We start from the raw sequence: 24047 nt of genomic DNA on the forward strand, positions 1-24047 counted from the left end.
TTCAGCAGTCTCATTCCCATAAAGAGAGTCCGACAGCACTCGTACCCATAATAGAACATATATTCATGCCTATACATGTTAGGATGCACAGCTGCAGGTACAAACTTAGTAGAACATTGTTTGTAGAGAGACTAAAATCATTATAAAGACACACAGGGCTTGCTTTATAGGCTTTTTATGGCCATTTAGTGACTAATGTTATGGATATACCATTCCCTGAAGTAAAAATCTATTACAAGATATATGAATTTAAATTGGCACAGCAGAACATCAGTTAAGTTTGTGACATATTATTATAACCTGAAAGTTTTAAATAAGGGTTGAAAGCAATATACATATTTTTTCAAGTGATTACAGTTACTCACTTTTCAATGGTGGCAGAGGATACTGCAGTGCCTGAAGACTCCCTGTTAGTGCACTGTTCCTTCAATGGCCCACCAGATGTTCTATTTTAATGCTCGTAATCTATGCAGAGGGTGATAAAAAATAAAATGATATGCTATTAGTAACCACTGTGGTAAACATTACAATTTTTATAACATCACTATATAAATGTGATCTGACTTAATATACATTGTGCCTGATTTATAGTTTGAGGGACATGTTACTCTTCCATAATTGTGAGAGACATTACACCTTCTTTATTACAAGTTCATATGCGAGGTCATTTGTAATATATTGAACAGGGCATGCATCTTGACCTTTGCAAATTTATAGTGGACTGTGTGCAGCGGTCTCTTTGGAAACAGTGTGACTAACCTAGTGGCAGTCAGATCTAGGTATTTATAGTTAGGATCTAGTTTATGTAGAAAAAGTGATTTTTGTTTTGCTAATAACGGTTTGACGAATCTTTACAAAATGTTCCAAGAAAATACAATGTTCACTGACTAGAACGTTTCAGGATGATCCGTCAAGCGGGGGCTGAGAAACAATGGAGCCCCAAAACACTTTGCTTTGGCCCTGGGGGGTGGTGGTGTTTGATGCACCATCACTGTCTCTACAAGGGGGGCCATGCAGCCCCCCTTCAACTTAAATAGCCTGGGGAGGTGGTGGTCCTATGGGCAGGTGGTCTGTAACGGACCCCGTTCATTCTTTAAATTGTGCCCTGGGGAGGTGGCAATCCCCGAGGCTGCGGGGTGGCCGGATGGCCCACCCGCATTGCATTTGATCAGAGCCGTGGGGATGTGGCAGTCCCCAATGCTGTGGGTGGGTGGTCAACATTTACTATGAAGAAAACCAGAGGAAGGTGCCAGGCCCCGGTGTAGCAGGGGTGCTGGGTGGCCCCCCGCATCCCTTTACTTTGAAGCCCCTTGGGAGGTGGTGGTCCCCCGGACTACCGAACCATAGAAATTCACCAGTTAGAGTTAGAATTATCTCAAGTAACCTTGACTCTCCCCATGTACTGTTCATTTTTACAAATTACACCACTCATGACATCTTTCATAACATCATTGATGATATCAATGTAATATTTGAAGTAAAACTGTGGAGAAAAAACTGTACGTGGTGGGGCGCACATTATAGATACCTTAGGGCACAACTACATACAATTTCTAGGACTGAGCAATATCAGTTCCATGTATTGAAAGGCATCTAATATAAAGTAGATGTCATAGATGGATCTCGTGTTGCATTTCTGGTATTTCGTGACTGATAGCAGAATTACCATAATAGGAAGAATTTTCATTCCATCAACATGCAGGTGGTCTGCATACCAGACTTCTACATCACCAGTGTCTATCCTTTCAGATTACACCCATGACTGTCCAGTGCCACGCAACAGCTGCATCCCATAACAAATGGCAGGACTTGCACTATGGAGACTCTGGCTTTATGGTAAGTTTAAAGCAATATGCATGAGATGGGGACTGGAATGTGGAATGTGAGTGGAGTTATGTTCAGTGATGTTTATGGATGAATGTAGAATCTTGAGGTGGTAGTTGTTGGTGAGACTTTACTGGAGAAGGAAGAACAGCTGTCGATAGAGCCTGCATAAGGAAATAAGCCTCTTTTCCTTTCTGAGACACTTCAATTGTGGATTGGTTGGCAATGACCATAATTATGTTTATGTAATTTATCATGTAAATTTGCACCCATCCAAACATCAGCTAACTAAGGTTTACTTTTGTGATTATGCTTTGCTCAGGTCCCGGGTTATCCAAGTCACAACTGGCTTTTGACAACTCTGAGGAACCCAAGAACACCAGGGGAGGTCCTCTTCAATTAGGCTAATGTGGGAACAATGGTCCTGTGGAACTGACTTTCTGAGCTCCTGAAGGACCAACTCAAGTGCCTGGACAAGACCTAAGGGGCACAGCTCTGCTCTCATGTTAAGATTTGCAAGATTGTTGTGTTATGTTGTATTCTTCACAACATTGACCTGGAAAGAAACATTCAATTCACCTCAAATTGATGATAACCAGGGTGATGTTGGTAACACGCTTTAGCAATTTGACAGTGATGAAGAGGAAGGCACTGACCTCAGGTATTAGTAAGTTCATTAAAAACATCAAGTATCAAAGAGATTAATCAGGGATTCCTCTACCTTAGTGCTGGGAAGCCTTCGGGTAGCCATGCACTCTATACATTTTTTATACTAAACTAAACTTTTCCAGATGGTAGGGGACCATAAAGAAAGTTTCATTTGTTTGTATTCCCTATGGACATATTCTCTATTAGGATTTTACCAATTACGTGTCACATTTCTTTTCAGATTATGGCTTGTTCAGTCTTTTCAAAGTGTTTTTGAATTTAATATTGTGTTTCAGTGTATACTAGTGTTGTTTCAATAACACAAATATAGGATTGACCATGCATGATGAGAAGTAATGTTTAGCAGTGTTGAATGCTGACTTCCAAAAACAAGTGCATTACAATGTTAGTCACAAACTTATTCATATTTCTTTTTACTCTTTCCTAGGTCATGTCATTCTGTCTTATGCTAGGGCACTAGCAAGTCATTGGTTGATACTATTGGCTGTTCCACACATACTGGTTATAAAGAGATATGCAGGGCAAGATGCATGACCATTGCTGAAATGGTTTTGAAAAATATAGCAGAATGCTTCCTCTCAGTCATGCAGTGACATCAATATACATGATTTTCTTTAAAAGCGTCTGACACATATGGTGTGTGCGTGTCAAAGGCTAGAACTCGGACTTTATCATATCAGCTGTATCTGATCTGTGAACATTTTGATTAGTTTATGACTGCCTCTGAGCACAATGGATGTGTAAAACATGAGGACAACCCAATGGGTGGCTGAAGACTACCATTTGTGTTACTTATGTTTTTAGAAGCCCAGTTTATGCTGATCTTTGGAGGAAGAGAGAAGAAAGGAAAAAGAAGGAAAAAAGAAAATAAGAAAGTAAAGCAAAAAACTTAAAAAGTAAACAAATCACACAAAAGACACAAAAAGTAGAAAAAAAAAATTTAGACAAACAGCAAGACAAAAGGTAAGATAATGAATAAAAACAAGGGAAATGTAAGTTTTATAGGCGTCAGAACAAAGAGATTAATCAGGGAGTCAAAGTAGGCCCCAGAACCATAACATGACTATGCCTATGCTAACCGTCTGAGCCGTTTGCGCTGGACTTCCAGCGCGAGAAAACACTTCAGATTATCATTGACGTAAAATGTCATGTGAACAGGTGTGGCAAGAAACTCCGCCCACTCACAGAACTCCGCGTAGTGAAGTGGAGTTATTTTGCCACTTTGCGGAGTTCAGCATAGCCCAACTATGCGAACTCTGTCTGGGGCTACAAATTTCATTAAAAGTACCTGACACATATGGTGTGTGCATGTCAAAGGCTAGAACTCGGACTTCATCACATGAGCTGTAGCCGATCTGGAGCATTTTGTGTAGTTTATGACTGCTTCAGAGCATTATGGATGTGTAAAACATGCAGACAGCCCTGTGTGCGGCTGAAGACTACCATTTGTGCTGCTACTGTTTTTAGAGGGCAAGTTTATACTGTTCTGTAACAATGTGTTTATTTCTTTTGCCCTTAAACCTCATAGACCTATTTCTGTTTTGGTCCATACTTCCGCATTTTGCAGCTTCTCTGCATTGTCTGCATCTAGATAAGTCTTTATATACATTTTTGTCATGTTCTTCTCCTTTGTTGGGCTTTTGGATGTCTAACACTTTGCTATTAAAATTTTAATTTGTTAAACCACAATTTATGGTGTTGTACACTGTGAGCTTTCATCAACTATAATTTAGCTTTTTCGCGAAATGTGTATTGTGTTGTGGGCTACATGAGCAGCAAATATAGTGCTTTGAATGAAAAGTATTAATAAAAGTAAAATTTAAATTTTATTAGAACAAGCTCATTTTACAAATTATTTTTAGTCATTAATGTATTTATTTTTATTGCCAATTTATTCACATAATTTGAATATCATTAAGAGTTTTTTTCCAGACCACAGTTCATGAAATGATGGGATATACATGGACGTCAGAAAAATATCGAGAACAGCCTAACACTGACATCAGGATATCAATGTCAGATGAATGAGCACTTCTAAGGGACACTGAAGTGACCTGACTTCAAACAGGGGGTGTGTTGATAGCTGGCTCTATGAGCAGTAGTGTTCCACTTTCCTTGGAGCTGCTCACTGGAAATGTTCTTGGGACCAAGCCTGCAGGTAATGGTGGTTGATGATGGAAAACATCAGGTAAATCAGGCACTGCTGCAGCCACTATTCTGTATCCAACTTGCACCACCCAAGAATGTAGAGTTAGGACATAGTTGTGGTCCCTTAGCAGGTGATTAATTTGGCCTGGCTGATTCTGTTAATGTACCTGTTAAGTTCCTACTCATGGTGTTGACATTGGTAAATGCATGCAGAACATCACTCCCTACAGAAAGTCCTGACACAACTCTTACTATTTGGCCTAGAAAGGCTAGCCACAGGTGTAGTGTGACCTGGCTGCACAGTATAGTTATTGCTGTGGTTGTTAAAGGAACCAGGACAGGGGTGGTGATAGCTGATGTGAATGTGGGCCACAGGGGGCTTGTGGAGCACTGATGTATGTAATGCGGACAGGACTCTGCTGAGTATTGTTAAACTTGTGCCCTCATGGAAAGAGAAAGGCCTATGGCCACGCTGATCTTCAAGATAATCTTCATTAGAAAGAGTGCTGCTCCTACTGAAGGCTTAAGATCTTGAAGATTAATTGAATGACTGTGATCTTGCTGTGCCACCTTTAAGTAAAACAAATACAAAACAAGTTTTTGGGAAATTGATAGTTGTTAATGTATAAATTGCTTTATTGATGTTTAGAATGTCATACTGATCATCAATTATTTATCTTGTTCTACTGATGGAATTGAAGTGTCAGATGTAAATTCACAGTTATACAACTAAAAAATACTATGTGAAATATTCAGATAGAATGAAGTGAAGTGATTTGGAAGTTCATAGGCAGAACTGACCTGGTGTGTGTCAGGGTTGTTTGCAACATTGTTCCAATGTCCATCACTCTTTGCCTTTGCAGCACTGTGCTATGTAGAATTCCTCTAATGTTTAACTGTTGGAATTAGTAATGTTGAGTAATCTTAGACTTCTTATGAAAGTTGGTTTGAGCATTCATCACACTCAGATTGCAACATACATGAAAGAGTGTTAAAAAGTGTGTCACAAGATTCCTTTTCACTTAAAAAGCAAATAAATTGTGCTAGTTTGTAATATTGATAAACCACTAAAACAACAACCATTTTCCCATAGGTGATGTGCATGTTTGAGTCAAAGGTATCTAGGGTTGTCACTTGTTGGAACTCATCAAGCCCCCTTTTGTATGGTTGGTCTTTTATGAAGATACACAGTACAGGTGCAGCCTTTCTCCTCAGTTCTTACATTTTCTCTATGACAGTATTTTATATACAGATGTACATTCCCTGGGAATCAGCTAGCAAGCATGTCTCATCCACTTATGATCTGCTATTAATGGAGGAATAAACTGAACCACTCTAGAGAGCATATACAGGATACTTTGCAGTGCTCTTGAGTGACATATATACCTCACTTTATCTGTGCTTCATTGTGGGTGAGACAATGAATGTTTGCTGGGTTTTTTTACAAAGAACTCATGGTTGTTTCACTTTTGAGGGGCAGACCTACTCAGTGTATTTTTTAGGATAATGTGTGTCACAGTAGTGTGTTACTTAGTTGACAAAACAGAACAACTTCACAGTGTCATCACTCTTCTATTACTTGACTTTTACAAATCATTGGAATCATGTATGTTAGTTTAATAGTCAAAATAAAATAATAAAATTAACCCCCCACAATGCAGTAATAAGATAATTCAAAAAGCGGAACTAAAATACTTTTGTGCTGATGATATGGTTTCATCTGTTTCAACTTGTAGTACTAGCCATTTTTATATGATATTGTAGTTGTCAGGAGAGTTATTATGTGGTATGTGAATATGATAAGAGGGGGCAGGTCTTACAGAATTATGAGTAATTATAGATATTGTTTTTACATGGAGTTGTGTGACTTGTGGTCCAAATATATAGCCCTGCAACTAAGCTCAACCCCAATTTTCTTATTCACTACAAAGTTAACTAATGTTCTTAGAATCTGGTATGTCTCCGGACATTTTAAGGACAATATTTACTAGGTAGTTCGGCTGTTGGTACTTTGTGTTGTAAGTGATAAATGGTTTGTGTAGTTTTATGAGTGTCTTTTATAGTGGGAGCCACAGGTGCTGGTGGGTACATTTTGAGCAGGTGTGTGTTGACAAACACGTTTGTCAGGGTTGATGGATCTGTTTGCCAGTGCTGTGATCTGTTGTGTGGGTCCCTCTGTCCCACTGTGATGGCAAACATCTCTACATACATTGGGTGGATATCCCCCATACATCCGTTGATGGAGTGCCTTTGACAGTGGAGGACAGGAATACCAACAACAGAGGGCTGAAGTTCAGCTGATGGATGTTCCTCCATCATGATGAACGGTGGTCCATTAGGATGGTGCCTACATTTGGAAGATGGATAAACAACAGCTTGATAAACAGATAAAATTCACCATGATAGGAATGACGATCCATCTGCCAAACTCTAGACCAAGCTTATAGTCTCTATGAATTCTTTCAGAGAGCACATAGTAGATAATGTAAGTTGAAGCACCTACTTAAATATTATTTTCATAATAGTAAATCACTTTAATCCTTTTACTCATTGATGTTTCTACTATTCTTTGCAATGAGGCTGTGTATAATGAGTTTTAACACTACTTATAGGGATGAGAGGTCCAGTGTGCTATTTTATGCATATATCTTTTTCCAGTATGTAAAATATCTATCGTAATTTTGCTGGCAGAGCTCCGTGGAGCAGTGTGGGCCCAATAGAGGACAGAAAGCATATTATTAAAATGTATTTATGGTGGTTTATTAGACAGTTCTTTCATGGCAGGGTATTCATAATGTTTTCAAACTCAGGTTGAAATACGCAATGTTTTATGTCAGTCAGACTATTCCACTTTTTATTGAAAAACTATTATAAATGTACTCACCTGAGAGAAAGTTTAACATCATTCAGAAGAAGCAGTGAAAAGGTCAGTAGTTTGTCTAAAAATGCAGTGTATGAGCTTTGCAATATTGTATGCTTAAGCAAATCCAAATATTAAGCTAGCAAAGAAACGAGAAAACATAAATGAATAGAAAAGATTTGTATGTTGAGTCTGGTGATTCAGTGGTCTTTCATTATTCTGAGGCTGATAAAATGAGTACAAGTGGGTTAGATAACAATACACACCTGATGAGCAACACCAACGTGCTGCAGGCGGGTGAAAGTGCATGCTTCAAATACTTGTGTTATGTACATTACTGCAGATATTAGTGAATGATTATTTGTTCATATAGTACATTATTCAACTTAGTATTATAATATTTGTGTCTTAATGCTATCAGTCAATCATCATCCATAGCTTCAACCAACTTCATGTCAGCCACATATGTAATTCTGATCCTGCGTAACATTCATTTGATTGCCAATATGCAACATATATTTTTTAGAAAGATTGCCCATCAGTTGACAAATAACAAATAAAAACATATTTAAAATAATAATGTGAAGGATCAATGCAAACTCTTTAATTCCATCAAACCAGACCATCCTTCTTATAACCTTTAATTTTTTTTTGTTGTTGAATGCCATCTTTTGAAAAAAGGAAAGAGGAGCACTGGAGGTCCTTGGGAAAACACAGATCTGTGCTTCTGAGCTAAAGCAGACAGAAAACGAGAATTGTAGATGAAAGTGTGCCTGACAGTAGTCCCAGAACAGTGGAGTAGGATCTTTGTGGAACGCTACTTCTAATGTGGCATAGCTATCATTTTGTACGTAACGATAAAGAGTTATGTCTACTTACTTTTCTGCAAATTGCTCCTAATACATTCAACAAAAGAATTTGAATTTTCATCATTATTAAAACATTTCGGTTGTTACAATAATTGCGCACATTTTATTTTAAATTGTATTACTAAACAATTATATCTCTGGGCTTTGACATGTTTTCCATAGGAAACAGTAAAAACTAGTGAACATGTCAAAGAAACTCATATTTTTACTCTTGAATCACGCTGCCTAACAACCAGTGAGCACTCTCTACCACACCAAAATGTCAGTTCAAGGAGCACTTTAATCATATCACAGGCTCTCCCGTGGTCATGAAACACTGGTCGGGTGCCTGCGTGTGGCAGCCCCTCAAGGTGTTTCTCCTGAGCAAGTGGTCTACTCTAGTTCCTCTACTCTACCCAATATTTTTCTCCTGTGCAAAGCAGCAGTGGCTTCACCTCTTCTTCTCTTTGCACTGTGCTCACCCGGGGCGGGTGCACAAGGACTGTGGCACTTTGCACCAAGGTGGTCCCAGAGGAATGGTGCCTTAAATGGACTCCCACCAAAAAGGGGACTGAAGTCAGGCCTGCAGACTCTCAGGGGTATTGGCACAAGTTCTGGGGCACTGCTGAGTGAGGAATCCCAAAGCAGTATCTTCCTCAATGTTTTAATAGGGAATATGTTTTGAAATAGCCTTGCCATTGTCCTGGTCCACATGGAGGATCCAATGCCCACCTGCTCCCCCGGGGTGTTTCCATGATCCTGCTTAAGATCGAATGGCCCAGTGGGTACCCCCCAGCAATAAGGTCACTCACTGTGATGATTTCAGTGCAGCACAAGTGGCTAGAAAATCGACGATTATCTCCAGTCCCTTTGGCCAATTTGGGCGTGGCTAGTTTTGTGTTACTGAAGGTGGCATAGCCAGCTGCCAGAGTGTTCCATTGGGACTTCCTAACACTCAGATTTTAGTTGTTTCTTTCTGTTTGATTCTATGTGCTTTTTCACAGCTCTTTGACACTGCTGCAACTTTGCTTTCAGCCTTAGTTGGCAATAAGACCCTAAACCTGTCATCAGTAGCCTCCTGACCCTCCCATAACAAAAGGTAACTCTGAATATGTGTATGTGCCCTAGAATTTGGTAGGTAAAGACAAGTCAATGTTTTGCCTAACGCATGAAAGGTTGACAATTAGGACTATTTTTTTTTCAAATTGCAAAAACTGTACAAACTCAGGCCCGTATTCATACTTTTTGACGCAAAAAATTTACTGTTGGCTAATGTCATTCCAACGCACCAGGCGGGCGAATTATTTATTGATTGACGTTAGCTGGTGCTGCGGCCTGGTTAAAGTAAAAAAAATGACTCTAACTGGGCAATGCAGGCATAGGGAAGAATTCGGGTTGTGCGTCAAAAAATGGTGCAAGTCAGGTTAGAGTAAAAAATCATGGCTCTAACCGAACTTGCACCATTTTTTGATGCACAACCCCCATTGAAATGACTCCTGTCTTAGGAAAGACAGGAGTCATGCCCCCCTGTCCAATGGCCATGCCCAGGGGACTTCTGTCCCCTGTGCATGGTCATTGGGAACAATGGCATGTAGGGGGGCCCAAGTTAGCCCCGCTATGCTACTTAAAAAAACAAAATGCTTACCTCTACTTACCTGTACTTACCTGGGATGGGCCCCCCTATCCATAGGTGTCTTCCAGAGGTGGGCGAGGGTGGCAGGGGGTGTACCTGGGGGCAGGGAAGGGCACCCATGGACTTCTTCCATGGTCAGAGACCATGGAAATGAGCCCACAGGTCCCTTAACATCTGCCCTCACCCAGGCGTTAAAAAATGGCACAAATCAGGCTGGGTGCCATTTTTTAAGGCTCGCCCCTTCTGTGCGTCAAAATGATGCAGGAGTATAAATAAGGCGCACATGCCTTAAAGTAATTTTTGGGACGGGAACGCCTACCTTGCATGTCATTAACACAATGCGGTTTCACGCATCCAAAAAATGACACACACTGCTAAATTTTGACATTTGCGGGGTCGGGCGTCAAAGTATAAATATGCTGTTAGGTTTGCGCCGAATTTGCATCAAAAAGTTTGATGCAAATACGGCACAAACAGAATATAAATATGCCCCTCAGTTCATTTTCCAATTAAACCAAAAGAATGAGAACATTTCTTTTTGGATTCCCAATTGAATTATATGTCCTCAGCAAGCAATGAACAATTTCTTCTGGATCCCATCTGCCACATTTCTGCCCATACCAGGATGAGAGGCTGAGTCAAACTACTGACTTCCTCGCTTAGCCTTAACACCTGTGCTCACACACATGTAACATGTGCAGAGCCTCTTATTCCATCTGCAAAAGGTGGGAACTGGAGGCCACAAAGCAAATCTACTATAGTAGAAGCTTACAGTGAGTGACTTTGCATTAGGGTGACTCATTAACAGCACAGGTACACAAACCAGTTGCCACAAGGCAAGAACAGTGAGAATTCTCAAGGGTGAGAAACTGCCTACCAAATAATCTCTTTATTGTGTTTTATTAATGTCACATGCATACACTTTGTCTGAAATACTCCTCTTCAAACCTACTTAGTTTCTTTAACTCCTAGCCTTATATCTCAGTTTCATCTGTTCTTCTAAGTATATAGGCGAACCCCGATCACTTGCATAAAGGTATAATATTGATGTACTGGTTTGTATGAAGTATATTGTCTGCATAGTCATATTTAAAGAAACTCAACAGAAAGTATGCCACAGTGGAGATTTTGTGCTATGTGACAGGCAGGACTGAAGAACCAGGCAGACTATTGATATGGCTGTTGGAATACAGTGAGTGTTGTAACGTGAAATATATGAAATGGTTGAACCATATGGAGGGGAATCTCTTAGATTGGGTTTCATTTGCCTGGTGTGGACTGAAAGGATGCAAAATAACAGAAACACATTCCTCAGACATCCATAGTTAAAGGCCCTTTAGAGGTTATAGCCTTTCACTGTCAGAAACGTATATTTCTGTGATGGTGCAAACTGTTACATTTGATACACCACGTTGGGTCGACCTGAGTCAAGACTCACAAGTCAATTACCACAGATTAGAGAGGCTGATTTGTCAATAACCTAGAAGGGGCCTAGAAAGAGATAATCAACAAATCATATTTCATCTTAGCCCTCACAGTATTTGTAATAGTGCTTTTCCTTCAGTTTAGTACTATTTACCCTGTGCAAGATTCTTGACGATAAAAATATTTTAGCCCTGTTCAAAGTGAAGGAATGGTTTGTAGCTTTAATGTGTAAAATTCCTCATGTTCTATAAATGTAAATAAAGGAACCCTTTCTTGGTTGGACGATAGACCAGGTCTTTGGGTTTTTATTGATCTATTGGAAGAAGGTTTTGATTGGCAGGAGCATCTTGTATGTTGCCTTTGTTGATTTAAAATCAGCCTTTGATCTAGTCCAGCATAGGAGGATATGGCAGGTCTTGAAGGAGATGGGTATGCCCCATGACATTCTGTCCTTACTGATCAGGCTTCATGACAAATATTTTGCTTGGGTCAGATGGGGACCACAGGGCCAACTGACCAACAAAATGCCAGTGCTGAAAGGTGTTCATCAGAGGTGTGTATTAACCCCACCCTCTTTTGCTTACATTTAAATTGGCCTGGTAGATTAGTTAATCGAATTCTCAGCAGATGCTCCCACCATAGCCAGCACCAAGACCCCTATAATTGCCATTTGCAGACACCACTCATTTAATTTCAAAATCCCATAGTGGCCTGCAACAACTTCCTAATAAAATTGGGCCCATATTTAAGAGGGCCTGGTGCCATTCCAATGCCACATTAGCATCATTTTGTTTATGCTAATGTGGCGTTGGAAGATCAAAAACGCTCCAACATATTTACAAAGTTGCTCAATGCTTGCATTGTGCCACTTTGCAACCCCTTGCGCCACATTATGTCTGTGCCAGGCATAATGTATGCAAAGGGGGCCTTCCGGCAGTGGGGGGTTGAAAAAATAGCGCAAAGAAATCTAAGAGATTTCTCTGCGTCATTTATATCAGCAATTTTAATGTCTGCTAAGAGCAGGCATTAAAGGGAGGCTCCCATTGTTTTCAATGGGCCTCTAGTTGCTTTGCAGGATTAGTGTCACAATTGTTTACGCTAATCCTGCAAAGTGCTGGACTAGCATAAAAAATGATGACGCTAGTACCCCTGAATACTGCCATGGTGTGCCGTATTTTAAATGTGCAGCACCACTTTTCATAAATCTGGCCCTTTGTGTTTTTTGCCAGGGTCATGTCCTAGAAATAAAGACAGCCAAAACTAAATTTACGGTGTTTAGCTACCATAAAAAGTCCAAGGGTGGCTTAGACCTAGGGGATAAGGCCATATGGAAGGTCGATTTGATTGACTATTTGAGCATCATACTCTCGCAAACATGTCATAGTGCCCACATATTAATATGGCTTCTTTGAAACACAGGCAGCTTTCAGGTGCCATTTTAAAAGAACATCTTGCCTCTTTTACAAAGCCAATAGAAACAGCTTTACAGGTCTATGTGCCCAAGGCCCTTGGTGCTGCGCGATATGGCTCTGGGTTGTGGGGCTTCTATGATGTCTCTGTACTGGAGCGATCAGAGAATAGATTCTTAAGACTATTAACCTCCCTCTCACCTACCACCCCTTTATATTCATTATTATTGGACATGGGTGTTAAAAAGGCTTCTTTACACCCCGTGTTATTCTGGCAAAGAATATGGACTACCCCAGAGCTGGCCCACTGTGCTGCTGCCCTAAAAGACACCATTAAGGTAAACAGATTTCATAAAATTCTGTGGTTGAGTTCTATAAAAAAAATGTTGTTTTCTGTGGGCCTTGGTGATTGTTGGCAACACCCTGCTGTAACCCAAATTCCTTCCTAGGGTTCATTGAAAAAAACAATATTGGGGATTCATATTAAGTAGGGAGGAGCAAAAAGCTGCAGGCTCTTCATGACAGGGGATTTTTTAAATTTCAAATCTGTTCATCATTGAGAGAAATACTGGGAGTTGATCTCCTTTCCATTAGATAGGAAACTTTATCAGCAATTTACAGTGGAGACACTCCCCCTTAGCTCATTTACCTTAAAATGGTCAAGCAGTCAAGATCTGATTTTTCAGTGTGCCCCTTCTGCCCTGATGAAATTGAGTCTGCACCGCACATGTTTTTGCATGTACGGCATATATCTGAATGGATGGCTGACACCTATCTGCAGACAACTGGGCACACTTAGCCATTCTGTTGCTTTGAGGTTACTGAGAATGGACTCTTGCACATTGTATGCATGTGGGGTAGCAAATGTTGGTGAAAAGAAGGTCTGCCATCAAATGACCATGATTTTAGTAGTGCTTTTATTAGTGGGATAAATTGGAACTTTGGGCCAGATGTACGAAGCAGTTTTCAAGTTGCAAACAGTGAATCGGCCCGCTTGCGACTTGAAAAAAGCTATTTGGTATGTACAAAGCCCAAACTGCAATTCGGTAACTTGTTACTGAATTGCAGTTTGGGTTTTGCGATTCAGTATTAGGAAGGGGAGTGACAAGGGCATCCCTTCCTAATACCAAATCTAGATGGTATGTATGATTGTTTTGTGACCGCGAATGCGGTTGCAAAACAATCGCAGTTAGTACCAGTTTCAAGCTGGTGCTAGCCCATTAGCAAATGGGTAGGGGCCCCCATGGGACCCCTTGGCCTTTGTGAATGGTGGTGAAAATATTTTTTCAGAGCAAGCTTTCTGCCTGCTCTGAAAAAATGAAAGGAAAACTTTTAATTTTTGATTTTGAAATGCATCTTGTTTTCCTTTCAGGAAAACCGTAGCATTAAAAAAAAAAAAAAAACTGCTTTATTTAAAAGCAGTCACAGACATGGTGGTCTGCTGTCTCCAGCAGGCCACCATCCTTGTGAGGGTGGCCATTCCCAATGGGGTGGCAAATTGCAACCTACCCCATGAATATTCATGAGGTAGGTCATTTGCGACCCCATTAGGAATCGCAAACAGTGTCATTGACACTGTTGTACATCAGGTTTTGTGACTCGCAAATTGCAAATCGCTCAGACTCGCAATTTGCGAGTCGCAAAACCTGATTTTTGTACATGTGGCCCTTGGTCTTTTATCCATTTGTGGTGTTTGTACGATTTTATGTGAGCTACTTTTGTATAACTTATGTCATATTAGATTGTATGCTGCTACTTGTGACACTTCCGCTTTGTAATTAGTTTTTTTAATTTTATATATATTGTATTTTATTGGAAGCTTTTATGGCTCTGGCTGAAATAAAGTCACATTTGAATTGAATTGAAGTCTGCACTACGCACTTTAAATTGTACATCATCACTCTTGTTTCCACTTTATTGTAGCTATAGTTGATATGGCAGCAAATATATAAGCCGCATAGGAATGAAAGTGTACAACTTCATTTGGTCTCAGAAGCACAAAATAACACACTACTAATATCGCATGCTGACTGGCATAACTTAAATGTTTTAATATTGTTTTCTTGCAGGAAACTTGATCTAGGGACACAGTCTATGCTGATGGGTTTCTTTCAAGCCACACTCCAGTGGAAACTCCCAGAGGAGGTTATCACAAGTGTGGCTTCTTAACTATACTCTCAACTGCTTTTCAAACAAAGGTTATTGTCAGAAATGGGGATCCAGCGGCATCGGTGAGACCAGGGCTGTGGTCTGAAGCAGGGTTTTGCATTGTGCGGTATCACTAGGACACAGTGAAAGCAGCGGCAGCGTTGTTGCTGAAGGACTGTCATCGGTAGGCCCAAGTCGGTGCTGTGAAGTGGTACAGGTTCCGTGCGGCATCCACGGGTCACAGTGCAGACAGGGATGTCTTTGACAAGACTGGAGGCGATGATGCTGGTGTCAGTGTACCGGGGCTGCGCTGCCGGCGGGTCTGTGCTTCGGGTACCTCAAAGCGGTGTCCACAGGCCACGGTGCAGGCAGCAGCGCCAGTGTCAGCAACAGTGTCAGCGTTGGGGATGCCCAGACTGCAGTGTTAGCAAGGTAATGCCAGGAAAGCAGGGTCCACAGGTCACAGTGCAAGTAGCGGCTCAGAGGCGGTGTCAAATGGTGGCATCAGTGAGACCAGGGTTGCGGTGCGAAGCAGGGCGGTGGGACACTGTGCGCTATCAACAGGTCACAGTTCAGGCCAGTGGCATTGTTGGTGGCATTGCAGTTTTTCTTCTTGAACATCACACCCAGTGCTGTAGGCAGATGAAACTGAAGTCGTTGATCTCCCTGAGACTTACAACAGGAAGCAAGCTCTACTCCAAGCCCTTGGATGACTTTCTCAAGCAGGATACACAGCAAGGTTCACCATTTGCTCTCTTTTGAGGCAGAAACAGCAACTTCAGGCCAACCCAGCAAAGCAACACAGCAAAGGGGCAGTACTCCTTCTCTAGCTCTTAAACTCTTCTCCTTGGCAGAGTTTTGTCTTGATTCCAGAAAGATTCTAGAAGTCTGGGGTTTTGGGTCCACTACCTTTGAAGTAGGCATATTTCAAAGGAAAGTCTCTGTTATTCACAAGATCCTGCTGGCCGAGGCCTGGCCCCAGACACTCTCCATGGGGTCAGAGACTGCATTGTGTGAGGGCAGGCACAGCCCTTTCAGGTGTAAGTGACCACTCCTCCTTCCACTCTAGCCCAAATGGCTCATCAGGATATGCAGGCTACACCCCAGTGTCACTGTCTAGAGGAGAGGTGTAAATAGCCCAACTATCAAACTGACCCAGACAGGGAATCCACAAACAGGCAGGGTCACAGAATGGTTTAAGCAAGAAAATGCCTACGTTCTAAAAGTGGCATTTTAAAACTTCACTAAAAGAAGTATGTTTAAATTGTGAGTTCAGAGACCCCAAACTCAGATATGTCTATCAGCTCCCAAAGGGAAGCACTGCACTGCACTTTAAGGTTATTTAAAGGCAGCCTCCATGTTAACCTATTGGAGAGATAGGCCTTGCAACAGTGAAAAACCAAATTTGGCAGTATTTCACTTTAAGGACATGTAAAACACACCAGTACGTGTCCTACCTTCTAAATACAATACTCCCTGCCCATGGGGCTACCTAGGGCCTACCTTAGGGGTGCCGTACATGTAGTAAAAGGGAAGGTTTAGGCCTCGCAAGTGGGTACACTTACCAGGTCGAATTGGCAGCTTAAATCTACACACACAGACAATGCAGTGACAGGTCTGAGTCATGTTTACAGGCAACCAGTGCTACAGACCCACTAGAAGCATTTGATTTACAGGCCTTCTGAACCCTTGGTGCACTTTACCAGGGACTTACCAGTAAATAAAATATGCCAATCATGGATAACCTAATCACCAATACAATTTACATAGGGGGCTCTTGTACTTTAGCACTGATTAGCAGTGGTAAAGTGCACAGAGACTATAAACCAGTAGAAACAGAGTCCAGTATACCATAAAAACAGGAGGTCAAAAGGCAAAAATACAGGGGAGACAAGCCAAAAAGCTGCCGGGTTTAAGAGTTAATAACCCTTTCTGTGCCGGGGGATGTAATGGTTACATCCACCGGCACAGTGCTCCTGTGCCGAGGACGTAACCATTACATCCTCTGTCTGGAGCTCGGAGGGAGCGCTAGCGCTTTCCCCGTGGGCTTCCCTCCCACCCATCAAGGCAGGGATGGAAGGGGAAGCCCTTCCCCTTCCATCCCGACCCCCTAACCCCCCCAGTGACGACTGATGACATCAGCACGCATTCGCACGCTGATCTCATCAGAGGCCACCCATTTCTTTTCCGATCATGTGATGGGGGCCTGAGAGGCTTCAAAGGGAAGGAAAAGTATTTCCTTCCCTTTGAAGTCTCTTAGAGCATTTCAGAAGCCGGATCATGAAGCGATCCGGCTTCTGAAATGCCCACTAGACACCAGGGATTTTTTGTAAAAAGGAAATTGGCATTAGGGGAGCGACCCATTGGGCAAGGGTCGCTCCCCTGGGGGGCAATTTTTTTCAAGGCCTTTTCTGCCCACCCAGGGGGCAGATAAGCCTATTGTTATTAGGCCGATCTGCCCCTGGGGGGGGCAGAAACCTCTAGGTGCCAGGGATCTTTTTTTTCTTTTTTTCTTTTTTAGAGTTGGGGAGCAACCCCTTAGGCAAGGGTTGCTCCCGGGGGGGCGGGGGGATTTATTTGAGGCCATTTCTGCCCCCTCTGGGGGCAGATCGGCCTTTTGTTTTTAGGCCGATCTGCCCCCGGGGGACAGAAACCTCTAGGCATCAGGGATCATTTTTTGTTTTTTTATTTTTGTTTTTTAGAGGTGGGGAGCAACCTCTTAGGGTCACTCCCCTGGGGGACAAATTGTATTTAGACCAATGGGGGCAGAAAGCACTAGGCACGGGGGCTTTTTTGCTCTGCACCAATTTCACACAAGGGGACTGACCCCTTAGGCAAGGGTCGCTCCAGAGGGGGCGGGGGTAGAAACCTCTATGCCCCAGGGATCATTTTTTTGGGGGGTTTTTTAGAGGTGGTGAGCCAAGGGTCGCTCCCCTGAGAGGGAAATTGTATTTAGACCATTTCTACCCCCCCCCTTGGGGGCAGATTGTTAGGCCAATCTGTGCCAATTTATCACAAGGGAAGCAACCCCTTAGACAAGGGTCGCTCCCCGGGAGGGGGCAAATTTATTTTAGGCCATTTCTGTCCCCCAGGGGCAGATCGGCCTATTGTTATTAGGCTGATCTGCCCCCAAGGGAGGCAGAAACCACTAGGCACCCAGGATTGTTTTTATGCGCCAATTTCACGGAAGGGGAGCTACTCCCTAGGCAAGGGTCGCTCCCCTGTTAGGGCACATTTATTTTAGGCCATTTCTGCTCCCCTTTAGGGCAGATCAGCGTATTTCTATTAGGCCGATCTGCCCCCAAGGGGGCAGAAACCACCGGGCACCAGGGATTTTTTTTGTGGGCAATTTCACGCAAGGTGAGCAACCCCTTAGGCAAGGGTCGCTCCCTTGGGGGTGTTGGGGGGGATTTATTTTAGGCCATGTTTGCTCCCCCTGGGGGCAGATCGGCATATTTCTACTAGGCTGATCTGCCCCTGGGGGTGCAGAAACCACTTAGGCACCAGGGATTGGTGTGTGTGTATGTGTGTGTTTTCTTTAGTGAGGCAGCCCCTTGGGTAAGGGTGGCTCCCCGGGGGGCACATTACTGTTGGCTATATATGCCCCCCCTTGAGGGCAGAATGGCCTATTTTTGGAAGGCCCATCTGCCTCCAAGGGGGGGCAGAAAGCCCACCAAAGACCAGGGAAGTTTTTTTTTTCAAAAATAAGAGGGTGGGGGTATAGCCATACCCCCACCCCAAATAAATGGGGCCAAAGTTGTTCTGCCCACCAGTGGGCAGATGGGGCAACTACCCCTGATCCACACCCTGGGGGGCCCAGAAAGTCTACTAGATGCCAGGAAAAAAAAATAGTGGGGTGGTAGCTACCATTCAGTATGGGCCTGGTAATGCCCACACCCCATCTGAAGAGAGTAACAGTCTTTCAGCTCTCCCCCGCACACTAAAACATCTTATCCCACAGCAAGCAAGAAGACATTTGATTATTTTGGGTGTTGGTTTTCCATTTGGGCCATGAGAGCTTGCCTAACTCTCAAAATCGTCCCACTTGGAATGGTGAGGGCTGCACTTTATGGACTTTGGGATGCTGCCATGTAGAAAAATCCACAAGACCTAGACACATCTGAAAACTAAACATCTGGGTGATTCCACTGTTGTGTAGCCATTTTAAGTATAGCTCCATGAACGTTAGTTTAAGATACTAGGCCGCTGTGCACTTTGCCCTAGATATATTTTATTCAGCTTTGCACTGTTATTTTACAATAACCAGTTTTTACGGTCTTGTTTTAATTTCTTCTATCACACTGTTTAGCTTAGTTCAGCACTGTGTTCTCAAATAATGTATTCTTGATCACCCTGTGCTTCAGGCAAGGCTACAGTCTGGTACATTGCCCGTAAACGTGGTAGAAGTTTAGTCTCCAGCATTCGTAGAAAATACACATCCTTACGTAGGGACATTTTCTTAGAACATCTGCGTGTTAGGTATAAAAACACTTTCTAGTCCTAGTACACGTCAAGAGGAAGATTCCAGCCAGGGAACCACAACTGTATGCTGAATGCCCCGTTGCAGATGCTGATGCAGATTACAGGCCTTTGCTCAGGTATGTGGGTTGATGTCCTCCCGGGGGAACCTGAAAGGCAGGCTTAGAGCTTAACATGCTGTGCTCGAAATATAACTTAGAGAGAAAAATAATCTAGCGGCACTATGATAGCCTTATTCTTGTGCTTCACTCTCATCATTACTATTTTAATATTACTGTGCTGTGTAGTTCTGGTTATTGCAGCTCATGCTTTGCTATCCAAAATGCAGTCGTTTTATTAAACCAATCTTTAAAACTTACACTGCCTTTATTGTCATTTATATATGAGACTGTACTGTGTATGAGAGAACCGGTTGTGACCTGAGTGACCACGACTTCCCTGAGAAGTACCGCAATGTCATGTGCTCGTATGCCCAATCATCTCTACCATTCGGGTAGATGAGGCACTGCTTTGTTAGCCGGAGCAAAGCCCGGATTTGGAGTGGCAAGTGTCATCCACCGTGGGTCAGACTCAGTCCCCCATATTGTGGACAATCTTGCTGCTCAAAATCCAGTAGTCTCATTAAGATAATGAGAGCCTACACGACATGGCGCCGCCAACGTTTGGTCAGGCTCTAATTTTCGGGTCCACCGGAACCTCTCAGTCTCATTTTATACAATGACCCCTCATTTCCGGAAACTGAGACGTCCGTGGTACTGAGGATTTCAACCACACCTATATAGGTGGTTCTCTTTCAGCTGGCGGTTGTTCAAGCTTGAACTTTAAAAGGGAAAAACCGCATCATTGTGTGCCTTCTCTGAACTCTTAGTGCTTCTATGATGGCGAATCCCCAGGTTGTACAAATAGCTGTTAACATGAGACAACCTCTCACAACACACTTACTAGCACATGGCCTCACGGCCCAGGGAGGTCCAGTCACATTTGTGGTGGAAGCCCACGCAGCTTATAGAACAGAGCTTTTTTATTCTTCGGTCATATTTCCAGCAGTTGATGGGAACACAAACACATTTCGTACATATACAGTTGCGAACGCGCCTGGACAATACAGGGCGTACGCATATTTAGAGATACCTCTATCTTATCAAGAACATAATAATTGGCTTGACGGTGCCCTACCCCATACATTATTACCAGTAAGGTTAGGTCCACTAAGTAATGACTGTCCTACCTGGCCTTTATTGGCCACATATACACCACATCCTGCGGTTGCGAATTTAGCAGTAGCTGAGGTTTGACGCTTATTTATTGAATTAATAGCAATATATAGACGATTAGTCCAATTTGTGATGCAAACTTTAAATACAAACCCAGCACATGCTGCTCCAGCACAACCACATGCAGTGACACCAGCTTTAAATCTGGTGACTGTACATTCGATTATGGGTAAAGTACCAGCCAAACGAGAGGAGACTCAGTTTTGGCTGGCTCAAAAAATGAATACGCTGGGAGCAGTGTTACGGGACCTCAGGATAAACATAGGATATTAACTAGGTGCTTGCCCTTTGGATGGTCCCTACAGTTGAAAACTTTAATACCTGGGGCACGGTATTTGCCTCGCTCTATACAACTGCACACGGTACACCAACACTTGCCAACGTACCGGCAGTGCTGAAACAAATTCAAGATGAATACGGGGCTGCCCCGGCCCTGGATTTGGGAATGCAACTGATGGGCAATTTTGCCACAATTTCTTCAATAATCTTAAGTAATCTTAAATGGGAAGCAGTTGCACTTGCAGTGTGCATGCGGCTCTGTGACGTTCCACAATAAGAACAGGAACGAGAGCTGCCTAAAATAATAGCGGAAACATATTCGAGTATCGGTCGAGATAGCCTTGGGGCTAGACCACAAAAACCCCAATTTAAGGGTAAAATTAATAAAGATAATACTAAACAACAACCTGAGGGTAATAAGAAACGCTGGGATAAAAAAAGCAACAAATGCCTAAAAAAGAAAGGGGAGATTCTCCACGGACGGAGACCCCACAGAATAGGTATAATCTCAGGAATACAGATAATATTAAAACGCCTGATAGATATCAATATACTGATACACGCCAACCTCGTTCCTTTCAGGAGTCATCGGAAAAAAGAAATGAGAGAGGTGGGCGATCAGAGCAAAGAATAGAGTATGTGAAACCGAGACAGGAATTACAACGCTCTTCGGAGGTTTCTGTTAAAAAGGAAGAGAAACTTGTACAGCAAAATCAACAATTTAAAAAGAAAAAAGTGGCAGCAGTCTCAGTTCGACATGCCACTCAGGAAGAGGGTTCTCTTGAAGAACAAGACTTGGGCTCTAGCACTGCTAGACAGCGCAGCAAAGGTCACAATGGTTCGGCGGAATCTTCTAGAGCATCTGGAGGTGAAAGCAACTGATGACTTTATACAAGTAGAAACAGCGGACATGCGTGTCTCCGAGCCTGATAGGGTATACAAAGTAACACTACAATTAGAAGGAGACATTGAACGCACAATACATGCAATCTATTGGGACCGTGTCGTTAAAGTGTACGACATCTTGTTGGCTGATCAAGATTGGCCGCCTGACTTTGTCCGCACCTGCCCATATGGAGAAAAGGTCAGTAAACCTTCTTTCTTGCCCCTTGTTCCGGAGGAACTTGCAGAGTCCGATTCTACAGAATGGGCTGTAGCACAGGCACTCGTTATATAGAAATCACGTGGGGTGGGATAGGGACTCTCCCTACCATGTTATTCCCATTAAAAGTGAACCTCAGCCACAACCGCAGTATCCCATAAAACATGAAGCAAGGGCACCGGTGAGAGAGATACTTACACAATTAAAATACCAGGGTGTGATTGAACCCTGTGTCTCACCAATGAATAACCCTTAATTTCCTGTAGCCAAGCCGAACCATTCATACAGAATAGTCTTAGACTACAGACATTTAAACAGACATACACGTACATATGGTATACAAAATTCACATAGCACTGCACTGATGAGCAACATAGTACAGAAAAAATACAAAACAACTTTAGACACCTCGAATGGGTTCTTCTGCCAGAACATAGCGCCTGAAAGCAGGGACTTAACAAGCTTTAGCGCATTAGACTCTCGGAAAAATTCTGGCTATTCTGGTATTTTGTAAGTTTGCGCCGATTATGCGCAAAAAAAGACGCAAATGCGGCGCTAAAAAAGTATAAATACGGGCCTCAGTCATTTGCCTCAGGGGTATAAGCACAGCCCAGGACTGTTTGTGGCTTGTGTGACGGCTATATTATTTGAGTTAGACCCTGAAGCATTGTCATATGTAGATGATATATATCTCACGGATGACGAGTTACTACAACATTTAAGACGGGTAGCTCACATTGTTGTAGGGTTTGCCGAACTTGGCTACAAATTTAATTTAATAAAATCAAAAATTGCCTTCCTCAGCGTCCTGTTTCTGGGATATGAGCTGTCGAGTGAAGGGAAGAGACTAGCGCTACAAGTTTTTGAAAAATGTGCACAATAACAACCAATCAATACGATAAAAAAACTTCAATCGTTGTTGGGTTTTCTAAATTTTGGCAGAACATACATTCCTGATTATGCAACGCGCATAAAACCTTTATATGACTTAATACGTCCCGATTTTTCAAGCAAATACTGGACAGTTGAACATACACGCACCCTTTGAGATTTGCAAAACATTTACACACACGGGACAACAAAACACATTTGGTCATCAGGGTAATAGCTGGGGCCATCGGTTTCACCTATGTGACATTTAATGAAGGTGAGGCAGTCCCGATAGTATACAAATCACATTTGTATTCAGCTGCTGAACAATGCTTTGCACCCACAGAGAAAATTCTCACTGCTGTACAGATGGCTGTTATTAAAGGGAAACGCATCATTGTTGTTTATCCAATTCCAGCCCTAGAGGCTGTTACAAAAGCTAGCGTTCCGAACGCAAAAGCACTTCATCCACGTTGGATACAATGGGCTACGGCTCTAACAGCCACTGATGTAGGCTACATTTTCTATCCAAAATTACAAAATCAAGAATTCCTACAATATGAGGGAGAATATCCAGTTCCAGCGAATAACTTGCCTATTGATCAATACCATAGAGTCATGTACACCAATGGCTCTGCGCAACCAGCGACTGGAACTAAACATCAATACTCTGCTGCTTGTGCAGTCGTAAGCGGCTATATGGAGGGGGAGAAATTCTGTCCCCAACATACCTATGCACAGACCTTAGGGGATTGTACAGCACAATTGTCTGAGCTAAAAGCTCTGCTGATGGCACTAGAACATACGGATCCAGCACAGTTCACACTGATTGTTTGTGATTCATATTACTGCGTCCAGTCCTTTAATGAATATCTGCATTACTGGCGTTTGAATGGGTTTAGAGATTCGAAAGGCAAAACCATAAAACACAGACTCCTGTGGGGGAAGGTAGCAGACCTGAAAGAGATGCTACCGAAGGTCCATGTTGTGCACACACTTGGACACCAGCGCGTTGGAATACACGTTGCTTGAAATACATTGGCTGATGAAGCCGCAAAGTCAGCAGTGGCAGTTGCCAC

Source organism: Pleurodeles waltl, chromosome 4_2 (genome assembly GCF_031143425.1).
Source record: "Pleurodeles waltl isolate 20211129_DDA chromosome 4_2, aPleWal1.hap1.20221129, whole genome shotgun sequence".
NCBI classification, from domain to species: domain Eukaryota; kingdom Metazoa; phylum Chordata; class Amphibia; order Caudata; family Salamandridae; genus Pleurodeles; species Pleurodeles waltl.